The 19,520-nt window shown below is 36.1% G+C and overlaps 1 protein-coding gene across 4 annotated transcripts in view; it reads left to right on the plus strand.

Annotated features, from left to right (window-relative positions):
* NPAS3 (neuronal PAS domain protein 3) overlaps nucleotides 1–19,520 on the plus strand; it is a 631,435-nt gene that overhangs the window by 464,452 nt on the left and 147,463 nt on the right. The gene's annotated exons all lie outside the window — the stretch shown is intronic.

Here is a 19,520-nt window from a genome sequence, read left to right on the forward strand (position 1 = left end):
GCCTGGGTTTTGGTTGGATTTTTTTTGTTTGGTTTGGGGTTTTTTGTTTGTTTGTTGTTTTTTTTTTTTCCAGAAAAGCAGTAAAAATTCTTGTATGTATAACTGTTTGTGCCTAAGATTTTTTATAAAACAGGTATAAGTGAAGCAAATCTGAGAGGAAATTATTCCATTTATCAGGTGCATTCGTTCTTTTTACAGATAGGACAATAAGGAACTGAAAGCATGTCCAACCGTCCAGCCACAAAGAGCAGCAAAGCTGACATTTCTGTCTTGACAAAGCCCACAGCGGTCATTTGCAAATTTGAACAAATTTCTGTAGGAATCATTAGAATGTCTTAAGACATAAAGCATATACAAAATTGAGAAGTCCTTGTTTTGTTTTGGTTAGGATTTTCTTAACAGAAGCAGGCTAATATGTCTTGTTGCTTTATCACTTGACAAAACTGCATCTTTTGCTTCAAGCAGTGCTAGTTCAAGAATCAGAAACAAATTTGAAGCACAGAAGTCAGCGTTCAGAGCACGAAATGTGTTTGTTTAATAAAGCCTTCGTATAGTTCAACATTATTTTGTTACTCCTCTTACAAATTATTTGTCTTAGATGAGTGTGTTCTCAGAAATTAGAGGCTTTTCCCCATCATGTAATTAGTGTTTTAAAAATAAAGCCAGGTCTTTTTATGGTTTAGGAAGTGAGAGAAATACAAGCCATGTTTTTCTAATTATGAGGCTGCTGTAAAAATGCTCTATAAAACAGATGTACTTTGCAAATTAGAAGTTGGATTCAACCCTTATACTGCTTTAAGGTGGTTTCCATTTCATCCTGTAGCACAAATTGTGGCAGCTGAAATCAGGTATGATTTGAATGCACCCTAAGACAATCCTACGTGTTTGTAAGACTTTTTTTTTTTTTTTTAAACAACTTGTATATCATTGTCCTGTTGCTTTCTAGTCTCTCTTGGCTGAAATAATTCATCTTTGCAATAACAGCTTGCAAGTTTTTGAAATGCTTACTGTTTCACTTCAGTTATTATATCATGATTTTTATTAATTAAATTGATACTAGGAATTTCCAACTGTTTAATGCTGCATTGCAATATGCCCACATACGGGTACTGGCTATTTTTTTAGTTAGGTGATGAAACAGTGTAACCCAAAGGGTTTCCAGTGACTTCCCACGTTCCAGAACATTTTTGATAAACATATAAAACCTTCTGTTCTGTGACTTCATCCACTGAAACACGGGGACAAAAAGTGATTAAAAATTGAAATGCTGAGGAGTCTGGGTAACTTAGAGAATAAGAGGCTGGCTTTTTACATCCAAATTTCCTTTTGAGATTCAACCTCAGGTCTTAAAAGGAGTTATTTTCCTGGATTTCTTCAAATTATGCTTAGCACTCAGTGACTCACATTACAAGACCAGGACACCCACTTTGAGGTTCTTGGAGTCTAACTGGCATGTTCTCTTCGGTGAAGTCAGACAGCAAGATTAGGTAGTACACTCATGATGACATGTCCTGCCAACATGAAACAGGTAGCCGCTGAAAATCTTTCTGACCCCTTTTCACATTTTTCAAACTACATTTTAAGCTAATTTTTAATGCTTGTGAAAGATTGTGAAATATTTTGGATGGCAATAGAAGGGCATAGGCTATGACAGTGAGAGTTTCTATTCACATTGAGTATGCTCTGGGGATACCACAGGAAGGATGTACGGGAAGTTTGGGGCTTGTACCATTCAAACCATGGCTTCTTTTCTGAAATATCAACAAAGATAACAAGTTTGTGGAATTCTTGTAGTGGTTCCGGGGGGCTTGACTGAGGCAGGCAATCCCCTTCAAGTAGCCTGAGAGTTGTTCAAGTATCAATAACTTTTGTTCATAGTATTCTCTCTGCAAGTTCCCATGGGTTAAAGGGTTCTGAATTTCATTTTCATCTTCCCTTGAGGATGTTTAGACCTTTGTGTTTGTTCAATAAGCCACAAAACCTCCTCAATATTGATAACTTAAACTTTCACAGTATTTTTCTTTCTAGGGGTTTCAGATACATCCAGTCTTTTTCTGTTGGCTAATTTCTGTAGTCTAGTATGCAGCTTTCTTTCTTTTGTTTTTCTCTAAATCATTGTCCCTTTAGCAGAACATTCTTTAGTATACCATGAGAATTATACATCTACCAATACACTGATTTCACTACAGCTATTAATCCAAAAAATAATTCACTATTCTAGGTAACTTTAATTTTATATAAATACTTTCTCCATTTCCACAAGAAGGAAACAGCTTCTTAAAACCTTTCATGCAGTAAGCAGCTACCTCCTCACCCAAGGTGAATATAATTATCTTATTTTTACACGTGGAAAAAATAAGGAATATTGATGTGACTAGGCAGATCCAAAGTCCTATGAGACTACAAGAAATATTTCCCTGACTTCACTAAGAGTTGAGTGAGGCCCTCAACAGCTTTCTCAAGATGTCAAAGAAAGTATGTAGTAAATCCAGGCCTGCCTCTATTCATTTATTATATGTTCCCCTCTTGCCGTTTAACTGTTCTCTAGTTTTACTCACAGTAAACTGAATGACAGTGTTTAGTACCATTTCACTAGTTTCAGTAGAGTTGAGTTGTATTTTAGCTGACGAGCTTGTTCCTCATATTTTTCTTCCTTAATAAAACTCTGCAGTAGCTGAAAACAGACAAATCATAGTGAATGGGGATGTGCTTACAAGGGGCCTGAACTTAGAAGAGATAAAACTGCTTAATAGCTCTTCCAGACTATTTCTTCATATGACAAATCTTATTTTGCAGTTAAAGTGCATTACGTGGCTTTAATGCATCCTCTTCCAATGTATGTTGACCGGAAACATACATAACATACTAGTTGTTACTATAGAATAACTCTTTTGAATAACTGGGTCCTCACAGAATGTCAGTATGACATCATCAGGTATTCTTCATGTACGAAGATGACTTTGAACTTTTATTACCCAGAAATAAACTAAAAATGTTCTACTCACTTTTTGGAAGACTAAATGGTTAGTTTAAGATTACCAGAATTTTGCTATTAACTTGCAAATGGAGCTGTATGTTTTTCCTGTGTAACTTGTAATAAATTTTGCTATTAGTATTGTATACATTGTACTTGTATTTGCTACTATTGTCTGTACTTGTAATTAATATCTAATTTTGGTGCAGGTCCATCATTCAGCAACTCTTAATCCAGAATAACAAAAAAAAAAATGTCCAGCAATTCTGCTAATTTCAGTGACTATTGAATAAAAGTAACAATTTCACGAACTGCTGTATATGGAATTTTCACAAGGTGTGAATTTGGCATGGTTAATATATGCATTTCACTTATAGGTGTGTACGTGAGTTCTCAGTGGACATAGAAAGAAGCTGTTTAAAAATTCTCTGTAATCACAAGGTCCAAATTGGGTAGAACCAGTGTAAGAAATGTATATCAAATAAAAAATAAGAGGTATCATCGTCATTCTGTACAGGAAGCTTGTTGAAACAGTAGAAACAGGAAAAGTTTCTATTGAAGAAGGACTTATCTAGAAAAGTCCATCTGGATTTTATTGAAAGATTGAAAAGACGACTGTTCATCTATTTAAATTCTCTACTTGTTTATGCTTTTTGTTACATCATAAAAAAGGAACATGATCTCCAAGTGAGTATAGAATGAACCACCTTTCCCCTTCTCTGCTTTCCCAACCATCTTTACGTGCTTGGGTTTGTTTTTCCTTAGTGTCAGAGCAACATTACTATGTAGAATCCACACTACCAGCAGAAGAATAATTTGTAAAATATAGTCAGAAGGCCAATAATGAGAAAAACTGACAAAGTGGAACTGTGTGGAGTTATAGTATTTTCACTTTCTTCTTTTTTTTTTTTTTTCATTTTGTTCTTCTTAGGAACTGTTCATTTCATCTTCTGCTTCATTTTTTTTAGAAATTGTAGTGGCAAAAAAATTGGAGCTTTTAGATGTAATGCTGCTGCTATTAGTTTTGCAGTAAAAGAACTTTATTAATCCTGCTAAATATAAATTGTTATAAGGTCAGAAATTTACTGATATACTTTGTTATTGTCCCTATAAAATGTGGGAAATTTTTTCCCCACTTTTTACTCCACTGGTGAATTGGAAGCTCTTTTCAGATGAGATGGGGAAGGTCGCTTTTCCTCCCCTCATATTTAAGCAATTAAAACACATATTCCCAAATGATAAGGCCTTTATGGTAAATGCAGGAGGCTGGACCAGGTGACCCACTGTGGTCCTGTCCAACCTGAATGATCCTGAATATTCTAAGACTTCTGTGCACAGTCTCAGTTCTAGGACACATTTCAGAATGCAATATAAGCTTGCAACCAGTTCTACTACATTGTCTAGTCATTGTACACTATACACTAAATAAATAGGCTTTTTAAAATACTTACATACAGACATATATACACAACACACATATTTGTTCCTATTTTCTTTCTTTGTGTTCCAGATCTAGTACGAGGAGTTAAATTATTTAGTTTGGGTTGTTTTCCATGCGTTTTACCTTTCCCTGAGCAGTAAGAGATATTGATAGCTCAGTGATTAAAAAAAAAAAGCCAAACTCTTCTTAAAAATCATGCAGCTTTAGACTGTCTGTTGAAGAAGAGCCTCTCAAAGACAGAGATTGTTAGGCCTGGAATTTGGTGTGTAGACACAATGTACTGTAAGGCTGTTCTGTGTATGATTGTTTACAAACTTTTTATATATTAACAAGATCTCTTTTTCAAAATACTTTTCTTCTGTGTGCATTAGGTTTCTGACCCTCACTGATGTACCCATAGACTCCATTTTGAACACTAAATTTTACAAAAGGGCAATATTCCTCTTGTAGCGTAACAAATTCAACTTTATGTATATTGACAGGGAAATACGTCACAAACCATTAGTCTCTTTCTGATTATAATTTTGCTACTGACTTTTTTCTGTGTTTTCACATGTTACTTACTGAAACTTATCTTCCTTGTCAGCAAAATTAGAAGATTCTCTACTATTCCCAGGACTGGCCATAATTCATAAGAATTTGCAAAATATTTTGACAGAATTATTACATTGTTTTTACTTTACTTATTAGAGGTATCAACTGTAGAATATTAATAATGAGCTATTCTGTAAAGTCAGAAGTTACCATTTATTACATCTTAATTCTTCCAGTGCCCTGTGCCTTTGCAACAAGGATCCAATAGAGCAGCAACATAATTGCACTTTGGGCGCCCTCTTGCATTGTTAAAGTAAATGACGTTGTAGTAAGTAGCTTGGCCCAGGAGCGCACATAGTCTTCAGCACTCAGGTTGTTTGGTTGGTAGTAGTATTTTATAATTGAGTGAACTTGTGTAACCCTCTGCATTTCAGTTTGCTTTTTTGTAACACAAGAAGTGATAAATATTCTGCAGTCCTGAGGAACAGTGCAACAAATTCTTTTGATAAGATAGTACTAGTAACAGCCCGTACACATTGATTCTTAATGTTGACTATTGTAAGTACAAACCTTAGTTTCTGACTTGCTAAGAAATCAGTAGAGTTGATAGTTAATTTTGGTCTTTGAGAGTTTTGCTGTCATCTTTACTGGTTGGCTTTTGATCTGATCTTAGGGACAAATAGAGTAATCTGAAAATACATTATTCTGTAGACTGTGTTACAGGGGTTAAAATGTATATGTACTTATTGATTTGCTTCACATTAATGGGTTTCTGTGGCTTCTGATGGATATGTCATGGATTAAAATTTTTACACTACACAAACAGCAATAGAACATTATTACTTCCATTCTATTTTGAATCCTTTATGGTAAAATACATGCTTTATGCCTCATTTGCTGCAAAATTTATTTTATTGTAGTGTTTAATTAATGAGTAATTCTGCCATTTGTGGCAAATGGCCAAAACGTTATCTTCTATTTTTAGACTGCCACGGTTTAGACAAAGTAGATTAGGCAGAATTATACCAATCTAGCATATTCATTAACAGTTTGTGGAAATTGGTGGAGATTTTTCCTTGAGTCTAAGACATTTTTTATAGATGTTAAGTATTTTGAATAGAAAATAACTATGTGGCTGAATTTAAAACTAAAAAAAAAGAGAAAGTCTACACTTTTTAATGTAGGAGTAAACCTTCACAGTGTTTTAATGAACAAACAGAAATAAAACAGGTATTGTCCCTTGAGATGCTCTTAAATCAGTCATACTGCTAAACAGCTTTTAAGGGATTCCAGCACTAAATCCCATATAGATAGCAAGAAATGTTTACTTGAGGCAGAAAAGCTTCAGTAATGCTGCATTTTGGTACCAAAATAAAGAGATTTTTCTTTTTTCTTTCCCAGGCAGCTTGCCTTTGGTGAACAAGCAAGCTTAGTAGAGATCAACTGTTGTAGGCTTTTCAGAACTTTTCTCATTCTGGTGCCAGGGTGCGAGTGGGCGGTACAGGGCTGCACAGGACATAGCAGGTTTTGTTAAAGATACGTAAGTATGGAAACAACACTTCATTGCTAGTGTTTGTTATTTACTCCTCTAAATACAGTTAGCACCCAGAGGTTTCAAGGCAAAGAATATGCATTTCTAAAATGTCTCTTCCTTATTTATGCTGTGGCTACCACGTTTGTATAAACAGAAAATTACTCCATTCATGCTTTATTAGCTCTTCTTTTGTACCACAGCCTTGACCCCAGTCATCATAAATTGAGAAATAGTGGGGAACTAATGGAGACAGATGGGAATATGGCTTGCCATTTACTCAAATTGGTAAAGTAATTAACCTCAAGGTGCTGGTTTGCAAGAAAAATTGTTGGAATATCTCAGGGCGCCAGTAAACAGACTCCTGCTTTAACCACTTCTGACAACTGCATCATAAACTAGACTTATTCTGTTCAATTGACCTGTCAACGTCTTGAGTCCAAATAAAGATTTGTATTACAATGCACTTGCTGAGAAGTGGGAGAACACTACCGCTGTTTCTTTTCAAATGGGTTGCTGTTCTCTCTCTGCTAGATAGGAGCTGGAATGTCATATATTCATTCTTCAGCCATTATATTCCTTAGAAATCTTCCATTACTGATTGTGTGACAGCTTTGTGACAGCAGATGGTAGTCATTTGGCTTGAGAAAATGAAATGAAAAAACATGGGCCAGACTGACTGGGCTCATTTAGAACAGCAGTGGACAGAGGCCAGATCGAGTTTTTATTTATCGAGGGACATCATGTAATGAAGCCAGTTTCTTTTATTTTTTCCCCTTTCTCTTTTCCCCCCCTGCAGATTGGGTGAATGAGGTAGATTTTCAACATATTAGTACATAAATCAAAGGCAGTCTTGTAAACAGGAATATTTTATCAAAAAGCCCCCTTCCACGTGACAGCTTTCAAATTCTTCTAAGTTCTTTCCTCATCTATTTTTTTATTCCCCCTCTCAATTTAATGGAAGCATCTTTTGGATTTATTTTGTACACATTATCAGCTGGAATATTATTTTTTCAAAACAGCAAGTTAAATCTTCAGGGGACATTTTGTAAGTTGGCTTACATGGATTTAGCTCAGTAACTGGAAGAGTTTTGATCATTCAAGCTCATGCAGTTCTTTATTTCATATGTTTCGATTTGCAATTGAAGCAGCCATGACAAAAAAAAAAAGGTGGTTTTGATATTGTCATAAAATGTATCTGGAAGGCATATGTCAAGGGAACATACAGAGTAATCTTCATCTAGAGTAAATACAGCCATTCAAGACAGATGAAAACTGGAAACATAGTATGGTATCTCAGTTTGATGAAAACTCAATCGGTTCAGAAGCATTCAAGAAGCACTCATTCGTAACTTCTGCTCCCCTAATTTATCCACAGATGCCTACAATGGCATCCAGTAATGCCTTGCTGCATGATGCTGATTCAGTGCCATTATGACCACAGTAATTTAAACAATTTCTTTAGGTAGTTGTTTTTATGGATTTCAGGATTTTAGGAAACTAACATAGTTCCAGGTGAGTGGAATAATAGATTTTAAAATACATTTATTGTTCTCAAATATAAATTTGTCAGTAAATAATAATTTTCCTAATAATGCTCCCTAAAATTAAATTCTCAGTCGGCATTGTGATTTAATAGTTCATGCATTTTATATTCAAGGTAGTCTTCTTTGAAATGTGTTATGAGTTCAGAGACTGTGCCAAGGATAATTTGTCAGTGTCACCTGCACTGGTGCGTTTCCATCATTGGATTAAAGATTTGTTAATGTGTAATTGATAAAGAAAACACCAAGCAGCATTTTGCAATGATAGGTAGTGGTTTAGAATAGCATTTTATATTTTCTCCTGACAGGCATAACATTTTATGGGGTTTTTAAACCAATGTGTTCATACAGACAGAAATTTCATTGAGTTCTTTGATCAGTCGTTCTCAGTAACTGTGTTGGTGAGTTCACAGCACCTAATCCATGTTATCAGTCAGAGTCAATGATTTTTAAATCTATGGTCAAATTATACTCTATTTCACAACCTCTCAAAAAAAGACACAACAACGTGTGGAAAAGTGGATAAGCCAATAGCACTTGTAATTGAGGGGATAGAGTTTGGTAAATTTTTTAATTCTGAGAAGGTATGCCGGTTAAACATATTTGTTACCTGTGTTGTTTTCTTCTGGTTTTGAACATTTTAATTTATAATCAGACAAGAAGAACAGATGTAAGAGCTGTAATTTAATAATTTTATTGCTATCTTTGTATATTTTGAAGAATTAGGTATTGTACTCTTGGGAAGCCATATTTTATGCCTAGTTGGAAAAATGAATAATGTAATAATATGCAAAATGTGAAGTTTTAGAACTTCACTACTGAGTAAGGCATATAAACTAATGATCTAGTTAAAGTCCCTTGTGCACCATAATAAATACGGACTAAATTTGTCATTATAGCTTTAGACAGAGGTTTCAGGCTACAGATTTAATTATATCCTTTTTTAATATTCATACTTCTAAACTGCATAATTCCTTTCTACTGTAAAACTGAGTGCTATATTAAAACAAACAAAAATGGCAGATTACTAAATGGATATTAACGTGGAGTCAATAAGCATTTAATTTCTGTAGAGAACACAGCAAAAAAGAAGAGTGTAAGCTTTGTGTTGCTCAGATCTTTTCTCAGATGCCCATCATTTGTAGAGAGAGACTGCCTCCTGTTTTAATGCCGACTTTTGTTACAGAGGTTAATTAGTTATTTATGGAACTCATAAAGGACACAGGGGCAATACAGGAATACCTTTTGTTAGCCATTAAGAAACAATGATTATTGAAAGCCTAATTTAGTCTCCATATGATACAAGAGTTAGCTGAGACTAGCTCATCTCACATTCAGTCAACGCTGCTTAATGGTGTCCAAATATTGATGACGATTAACAATGGCTGAATAAAATACCATCACATTAGAATGTTTATTCCATTCCTCCTATCTTTCTAATAAATACTCTATTGGCTTGAGTTTAAAGACTTTCTTTCCTTTACAGTATACAGTTGACCAGTCTCAGATTAGTGTCATCAATTAAAGCTCAACTTAATAAACAAATAACTTTTCCATCCACTTTCATATTCCTGTAGGCACATGTTAAGTAAATGAAGAGAGAAAAGAAATATATCTAAATTAATGAGTCTTGTCCCATTTTTTCTCTTGGGAAGACCCTTAAATGCAACCAGAGCAATGAAGAAGTACAAAGGTAGCAACAACAAATGTGAAGATAAAAAGGAGGAAGAGCAATAACATGCATTTCAATGAGGGATAAGCAAAGAAGAAATAATATTTTATGGGGAACTAGAAGGAAAGTTCAAGCCAAACAATGAATTCGTCAGCATAGTTCCTAATAATTTACAATTTGGGTTGGCTCAGTTGGGATGAATGGGTTCCAAAGAGGCTAAGCAAGAACTGGGTAGTCCTTCGGGTAAAGTCACTGTGGATAAGTCAGTCCCTTGTACACTGAATAAAATATTGAAGTTAGCTGATAGGTTTGAGCCAGTCAGATCCAGGGCTCAAAAATAAGTGTTTCATCTAGCAGACAGAGCTGGTGTTGGGTATGAAAAAGGTGTTTATGACTTTCAAATCAATAATGAAGGTCTTTGATTTCTCACTGCCTGCCTAAATGATCCTATTTCTTGTTTTTCCTTTGCTTGCAAATGCACTAGGTAAGAGGAAAGCTAATAGTTTCTGAAGAATAAAATTGCTTTTGTTAAAAAAGAAAAAAATCTATGGGCAATTGCAGCATATTTTTCATGTGGCTTTCAGATATGGATGGTGAGTGATCTTGGGTTAGTTTTGCATTATTTTTTTCTATTATCTAGTATTGTAATTATTATTTCTCGTCTTGCTTATCCATACTAAAATGCTTTTATTTTATCAGAGGGCATATTATAAACATTTTTACATATTTATACATTTTCTTATTATGCAAATTGCCAAGAGCTATCACAAAGGTGAAGGAGAGTTAAGAATAAAGGTAAGAGGACTTTTCTAGCAGACGGTCATTCAGTAGATGTACAAAGGACATATTTCTTCAGTCTCAGAATTAAATTGTTAAAGTCATCAGAGCATTTCTGTAGGGATGTTACTAGCTGCTCCTGGGATGGGCTGAAGAAGGGGGAAAAAAGCTGTTTTCAAGTTAGTCCCTTGATTTAGTTATCTGCTAAGGCTGGCTGAAATAGCAACATTTTCAGTGTTATTTTATGAATACAGTTTTTTCTTACTACTGAATTATCAGCATTGGTAATTCTGATCATATTCTCTTGATTTTTTTTTTAAAATAAGCATTTTCCTATTATAGGGCTAAATATTATAACCATGTAGCCACATAAAAGTGCAATTGAAAGTTCAGAAATCATTTCAGAGTGCCTATTAAATATTTCAAAATAGTGATATGGAGAGCTGCAAGTTTATATTTAATCAAAACCAAGGTAATAGTCATGATCATGTTTACTGTGTCATTGCCTAATTTTTGACCAAAAAGGAGGTCAATTGCGCCAGACATTGGGTGAATGCAAAGCAACACAAAGGCATTTCCTGAGAGCTTACAGTTTAAGTTGTAGGAAATGAAAAATTAGAATGAAAATTTTGGAATGTTTTTTGGGGTATCAAACTTAGATGTCAAGGATCCCCCCAGCATGACTATTAAAATTGAAGAATTCTAACAAGAATTGAATCTATTTCTCAAGGATGAAAAGTGGCATAAATTAGGGACAACAGATGACCAAGCAGTCAGCTTATAGTCTACAGCTTAAAACATTTTAGAATTATTAACAAGCTTTTTTGAAGAGGCATCATGGCTTGCGATTTAAGAACTCCACCTTCTGTTGGTACTGCTCAATATATGAAAGCTTAAATATACATCATTTTGGCCATGTCTAGAGTTTGCGGACTTTTGGCAAAGGAAGTGAATTAAATGCAATTCATTATAAAGGTGGGCTTTAGACTGACACTACAATCTGCACATAACAAAGCTGTCCCATTTACAAAGTACACAGATACTATCACAGCAAGGACCATGGAACTAGCCTGACATACAGAAAGAGGATGTTATACTATTAGCCCAAAAGTGAGTAAAAAGAGCTATTTATTGCCCAGAGATTGTACTTAAGCATTAGAAAAGTGAATTTCATCTATTATGATCAGAGTCCATTCTAGCTCTCTCCTGTGTGGTAGCATATGCATGCCATGGGATATATATCTATTTTGAGGAGTTTCAAGATATTTTAGAACTTTTCTTAGACAGTAATGTAAAGCACACTAAAATGTAACATAGTTTTCTTTTTCACTTTGGTTTTCACTTGTTTCTCTTTGGTTTTATATCCTCTACGCTCTGCCTAATTTTTGTTTGTTTTCATGATTTTGTTTCTGTTTTCTTACATTATGTTATTTTTCTTATTTAGTTGTCGTGGTTTAACCCCAGCCAGCAACTAAGCACCACGCAGCTGCTCACTCACTTCCCCCCCTTACCCAGTGGGATGGGGGAGAGAATCGGGGGAAAAAAGTAAAACTCATGGGTTGAGATAAGAATGGTTTAATAGAACAAAAAAGAAGAAACTAATAATGATAATGGTAACACTAAAAAAATGACAATAGTAATAATAAAAGGATTGGAATATGCAAGTGATGCATAATGCAATTGCTCACCACCCACCAACCAACGCCCAGTTAGTCCCCAAGCGGAGAACCCCACTACCCCCAGTTTATATACTAGATGTGATGTCATACGTGGCCCATTGGCCAGTTTGGGTCAGCTGCCCTGGCTGTGTCCCCTCCCAACTTCTTGTGCCCCTCCAGCTTTCTCGCTGGCTGGGCACAAGAAGCTGAAAAATCCTTGCCTTTAGACTAAACATTACTTAGCAACAACTGAAAACATCAGTGTGTTATCAACATTCTTCTCATACCAAACTCAAAAACATAGCACTGTACCAGCCACCAGGAAGACAACTCTAACCCAGCTGCAACCAGGACATTAGTCTATACTGTGATTACGTGAGAATATACAAGTACAGGACAGAAAAAAAATTAATTCTAATTATCATGCCATTTTCTATTTCAATAGGAAAATCTGACATCTGGCATACCTCAAAAGTCAGAAGGAAATACTTAAGTGCATTTCTCCTCTGTGAAAAAATTAATGATTAATGTGTTCAGGCAATGCTAACACTGGTTCTGGTCTGAGATCAGCATGACATTTACTATGTTATTTTGTCTGGCTGGTTCTACTGGTTGATACTTATGATTTTCAATCAAAACATAAAGCCTAACAATTTTTTAAGAGAGCGACTGTGGAAGCCCTGTTGAACATACATAGGTTGGTGACTGTTTTCCGGACCAAGTCAAATGTCTGTCAACCAGGAAATAACTTTAAGTGTGCTGAACACGTTTAAACACTATCCCAGTGTTCCTCCCTGAGTGTCGGGTCTTTTCCAGGGTCACCTAATTAGAGTTGTTTATGACAGCCATTTGCCTCCACCTGTCCTGTGATTGATGGTATATAAACAGCTCTTCCTCGCATGGAACAATGCATCAGCCAGATAGCCGTAGAAAAAGAGCTGAGCAAAGGGAGAGTGTCTCCAGTGCACTGACACACAGTAGAGTTACTCCAGCTTAGAGTACTTGGCATACTTTCCTAATAGTTACACTTCCACGTGGCTTTATCTGACCATAAATACCATCTTCTAGAGCTATAGTGATTTTCTGGTAACTTCTGTTACTGCTCTTTGGAATGGAATGGAATGAATGTCTCACCAATGAGCTCAAAAATACCTTGGTATTCAGTTAATAATGGTGATTCTGATATCCTGTTGCCAAGGTGTAACATCCCCAGTCTGTAGTGTTTCTCCTTGGGCATCCAGGGACAGTCAGATAAACTGTTCAATTCACAACAAACTCCTTGTGTGGATATTCTTGTAAGTCCTTTCTTAGGGTTAGCATTTTCTCATTTTGGTATTTAGCTTCAGGTATGTGAAGTAGGATTGTGTAATGATTTCAGTATAGTCAAGGAGAGAGGAGGAAAGGTTACAGGATTAAGAGCAGAAGCCTGTCTTGTGGTCTCTGCATCTTCCCTCTTTGTCCACTGATAAAGCCTAGGGAGCTGAGATCCCTAACTTCGATACTTAAAATCTGATGTTTATATTACTCAGTATAAATGCCACTCCTTAGGTGTCCTTAGGGTCTTACTGCAAAATAGCTAGTCTGCTGAGAATTTGCACTTGTGCTCACTGTAAACAAACATTCCTATCTACACAAGTACTGGTCTACTAAAAATGGTCTGTTAGTGCCCTGTCCCTCAGGTGACAGTGGCAAGCCTGAGACTAAAAAGTCACTCATAAGCCTTGTTCTAATGTATCTCTGTCTGACAGAAACCACAGGTGACAAGTCTGTGGGCACTAGAGGGAAGTGCCCACTTTCCACTTACAGAGCATCATCCTATATTTTGTTTCAGCAGAGAGTCTTTCTCAACTGATAACAACATTTGCAGCAGAAATCAAGTGCACATCTTGTAAAATTGTCACCCAGGAGGCGCTATTTCATCGTTTAGGCACATCCTGTTTCCTAGTGTAACAGTAAGTGTAGCACAACTAAATGAAAAAACATGGCAGTTTGGTGTCAAAAAATGTACAAGATATCAATTTGAGTAGTCCCTTTCCCAAAGAGGCAGGGAAGGATGCAAGAGGGAATACTTTAAATAGGGAGAAATGTTCCACTCTCAGCCACAATAAGCTGTCAGGTACTGAATCTGTGTTATTTTCAATTAGGCTCATCTGATGCCTACGTATACAGCAGACATATGTCACTTTGCAAGAGACACTGTGAGCTCCCTAGGTTAACAAAGCCTCCAGTGCCATTGACTTAAGAAGCAGTCAAATAGCTCAGCATTATTACAGTTCTCATTTTAAAAGTACTTTTAGGTCTTGCTATTAAAATATTGTTCATGCTAATGAGCCAGTGAGATGGAGTTTTACTAAGCTTCTCATATGTACATAAAATAATGTCTTCATGTAAGAAAATACCCTGCAAACAATTATGTATGTGAGTAAATTTACTCTTGCCAGCAAACCCAAGGGTTTGATCAACTGAAGTCTAAAAAAATCAGCCCTAAAAATACTTCCTTTTAAAAGTCAAAATATGCTTAAATAAGTTCACTTAGCTTCATGGGTATGGGAGAAAATAATGACCACACGAAAAGCTTTAACAAAGAATACATTAATTGAAAATACATGAAATTTTGTCTTCTAAGAATTTAGGTTTGAATCATTAAGTGCGTGTAATTTCATAAATATCATATGTAAGCAGGGCTCATTCCTGTGATTATTCTCTGTGGCATTCATTCTGTGGTGCTGCGTGAGTTGTTCTATACAGAACATCATCTCATTCGGCTAAATACTGACTGCTTGATTTTTTGTGCACTAACTAACTAAATAACAGCTTTCTACTGTGTTTGTCAAGCTCATGTGAATAATCCAAGTCAGTGTTCCTGGATCTTGAGGAATTTCTCAAGTTACAGGGGTTGGAGTGGCTAGTGGCTCATCTGCATGAATCAGATGTCACCTGCTACAGATGAAAAAAAAGGTCTTTTTGTATCTAAGGAAGAGAATTGTCCTTCTGCTTCACTGAGCTGAACTTTGTGTTTCAGTTCACATTTTAACATGACTCAAGACACGGAATCTGGCAGCTTCTTTATCATTTACCCACATTTTGCTTTTTCCCCATTCCCAAAACTGTCGTCTTTCTTCCCTCCACTAGAACAGACGTTGTTTTCACCTTTCTAGTTTGATCAGCTTGCAAGCAGATGTTCTTATGTAATTTTTAATTAATTGATTTCTTCCTTGGAGGGTTTTGGTTCATCTGTTTTAAGAAGATACCTTAACTTTAAGGAAAAAAAAGAAGAAAAATTAAGCACATTTTCTTGTTGTCTTGTGCATTTCAAAATGAAAATATAGTAAAATATGTCAGTGAAATTAAAGCAACTCTTAAATTGGTAGAAACAGTTTATACATCATACCTACAAATACCTTAGCTAAAATGTATCCATTACATATGCCATTTGTATCAATGTCATTGCACCTCCCTGCTAGTTCCCCTTGTCCATCCTGACTTCAAGAGTTCCACAGTCCCACTCGTCTTCTCTTTCTGCCTCCAAAATGGAGAAGAGGAGGAATGGAGTTTGAGAAATAAGAGAAAGATGTCTGAAGGTAGTACTCTCCTCTGTTTCCTTTCCTCCTTTTTTTTTAGGCTTTTAACATTCTTTATTTTAGTCAACATTGAAGGAATGAGATTGTAATGAGAGGTAACATTAAGACCTTGATTCGCTTAGCAGAAAGACAAGGGACAGTTTCTAGTGTTATATAGGCCCCCAAGATAATGCATTTTCCAAGCACAAAAAAGCCCTTTTCTGCTAAGGACTGTCAAGGGCCTTGTAGTTAGAAAAGTTAATCTCTTGTGGGCTATAATCTTCTGTTGCATCGCTTGGCCTGTGGACGTATTTTCTCTTCAGTTCTTTGATCGTGCCAGTTAAATGGGCTGCCACCTCAGCTGACTGCCAGCACCATCATCTTGTCAGAACTACCCCAACTCGAGCCACCAGCCAAACCACTGATATGAGCACTCCCAGCTGTATTTCATTTAAGATGAACTTGGTTACTTAAACAGTGGAAATGGTTTTTGCCATCTCTCCTTAATTTAACTGAAATGCCTTTTAGGGAAAGTTAATTTGTTTTGCTATCATGATAGGAGAAGAATAATTTTGGCTGGAATGGGGTAGGGAGGGAGATAAGCAGCTAGAAGAAGCAGCCTTTCAGATAACGTAGCTGGGATTTAAAAAAAGATGTGTTGATCATCTCACACAATGGATTATGTGTGATTACACTGTCCTAAAATATAGAGAGATCTATAACAAGCTTATTTAGATGTTTGTGAGCCAGAGCTCTGATTGGGGTTCTCTAGCATTTTAAATGTGAAAGACTTCTGAAGGAAATAATTTTATAACAACAAGCATGATGTATGTCTGAAACTCTGCAAAACAAATTTGGGTACGTATGTGTACCAGTCCAGACTGAAATGAAAAAGTCATATAACGAGTCCTTTCGCATCCGCTTTTCCAGGTTTGCTTCTATCAGCAATAGAGTGAGAACCCCAGGCCAGAGCAAATCAGTTTACATAAATGGCTAACAACCAACGCCTTCCCGGAACAATTTCAAGGTGCAGCAAAGAGAGAGGGTGCTCCTTTTCCCTTGAAGGCCTCCTTCACACTAGCTTTTCAGCTAAGACTGGACACATGATAAGTAGGAGCACTTTTATGCTGGAGCATCTTTTTACCCTGTCATAAGTATAATTGGATATAAGGTATCACGAGAGAACTCCATTATGTGAGGAGAGAATGAAGTATTTCCAGCACTAAAGCTATGCATCTCTGGACAGAAAGAAGCTAAAATGTTTCAGTCCCTAACTAAAACATGTAGAAACTTTGTCTTTCTAACTAAAATCCTTTTAGAAATCCCATCAGTACACATAAAACCTCTAGAATCTGTAACTTCACTATGGTTTTCCCCTTCTATGCCTTTAAAATATATAATCCTTTGTTTTATCTAAACTGTATTGAATCTCCCTGTTGCTGCTGAGGAAATGTATTTATCATCTTTGAAGTGTGTGTTATGTACCTGCTTGCCATTCCAGAGGGGAGTAATAAATAAAAGATAACTAATTGGTTAGTGGCTGATCTGACAGAGAGGAGATACTGGGTCAGAGAGGACCAGTCCTACATAAATGGCTCTGGCAGCATGAAGGGGTATAAGCTGCGTTTGGTTCCTGGACTTTTTGAGGATTGGTAGGAGAGATGTGCTGTGTATGTTGTACAATGACAATAGTGAGATTTCGTAACTCAGCTCCCCTGGATAATTAAATTTCACTGTATGATATACATTTATAGAGTAGGCAGTGAAGAAGTGTTTAGATGTAAACAAAGAATATAACGAAGAAAGTTATATTGCTAGGATCACAGGGTAATTCAGGCTAGAGAGGACCTCAGGGAGGTTTCTGGCTGACCCTCAAAGCAGGGTCAGCTATGAGATCACGCCAGGTTATTTGACGTTTCATCCAATCTTGTCTTGAAAACCTTACATACCACATCTTGGCACCCTTTGCCACACTTAATTAACAATAATGAAAAAATATATTTATTTGTCTTTACAAAAACCTGCTTTAGTTCACATGACATGCTTCTTTGCTGCTCCTGAGACACAGCACTCTCCCTCAGAGTTTAGACAGGAATTTTTTGGAGGTCAGTCCTTCTATTTCCATGAAAACATCAGCAGAATTTGTGAAAACCCTGAGAAGGGAATTCAGTTTGCAAAATGGCTTGTGCTGCCAGTGCATGTCTTGGGCTAAGTAAGTTTCTGATTAACTCTGAGCTCCAAGAGCAAGGTTCAAATTGTTTCCAAACGTCCCCATGATCTAGGATGTTTGGATCCAATAGCACAGATTTGGGCCAGCCTATAATTCTGATATTGCAAATATGCTTCAGGCTCTGTAGCCTTTAAAGTCTGTTGGATGTATCTGAATTACTGATTTTACTATCTAATTGCTTAGAGGGAACTAATTGAAATACAGCCCTAAATATGGACTTCATTTCTGCTATCGCATTTCTACAGTGATTTTTCATTCTAATCTAGCAATTCTGGTGAGCTGATGCTGGACACGTTTAAAATATGTCCTGTTTTTTATTTATTGCACTGTTGAATTTATAGTGGCAGAAAATGGGTAAGAGTTTAAGGCAGCAATTAATGTTTTAAAAGCAACAGAAAAGAGACAAAAAAGTTCATATGGGGTGGGAGAAAGCAACTGAGAAGAATTACTTTCCTTTTTGCCAGGTACCAGAATCTGCACTCAAATATTTCTAAGTCCTTCTGGTCCTATTAAATACCAGAAAAATGACCAGATACTGCTGAAGGAGCATTGGTTATTTTGCAATGCTTTACTTGGGTGTGTGAAAATAGACTTTACATTATCCTGTGCTTATTGCTGGAATTCCTCTATCAGCAGACAGGCTGAGGTTATAGCAACTGTTTAAGATTTGAAATATTTTTGTTCAGAAATCTGACATGATTTGCTAGTTGTGACAACTGATTTGACAATGACCAGTGATTTAGGTCTACCTGTAATAAGTGAATTAATCTGAGTTAAAACATAGTGATCTGTCATGTTTAGAGATACCTCAACAGCTGGCTGACTTGTCCTCTGTCAAGCTAGTTTGTCCTGTGCAAATCTTCTGTCAAGTATGGAAAAGAACTGTTGAGAGAAAATTACATGGCAGTTTTAGAGTTTGTGATGAATTTTTCTCCCAACATACCAGCTGTGCCAGCAACACTATTTTTTGTGGCATTAATCAAATATCTTGCCTGCAGCACCTTCACTTTCCCAAAGGCTAGAAGATGAATCTGTCAAAAAATTTCACTGGGATTTGACAAGAGCTTTTCCTAAGCTCAGGTACTAGTCCATGCACCTCAGAAGTTTGAATAAGGCTTTTAGGGATGTTGTTCTCGGAATTAAAAGTCCTGTAGTGTGATTTTACCCTATACATGAATTCAAAGCCATTGTTACAGTGAACATGATGAGATTAAGGATTCTGCCATAAGGCCAAGTACTCAAGCTTTATTAATGTGCTCCACTTGCTGACTTACAGCTCTGTGTTTATTTTTAGCTATAGTTCTGCAATTAGCAAAGTACAAGAACAATTGAAGGCTGCAGTGATCCAGCCACTTTTTCTGCAGATGGAGGAAACTGAGACAAGTTTAGGTTGATAAATACAAATATGTATTCTCTTCTTATATCAACTTATTGCATATTGTCATTAAATTATAAACTGTAGGAAATTCCAGATTACAGGTTTTCATAAATAAGAACACTTTTGTTTTAAGCAACACAGAATAGAAATGTATTTTTATCATTCCTCATTTTTTTAGTACTGCAATTTTAATTAAAAATTAGGAGACTATTTCTTATATG

The sequence above is a fragment of the Harpia harpyja genome, chromosome 3 (assembly GCF_026419915.1).
Source record: "Harpia harpyja isolate bHarHar1 chromosome 3, bHarHar1 primary haplotype, whole genome shotgun sequence".
Lineage (NCBI taxonomy): Eukaryota > Metazoa > Chordata > Aves > Accipitriformes > Accipitridae > Harpia > Harpia harpyja.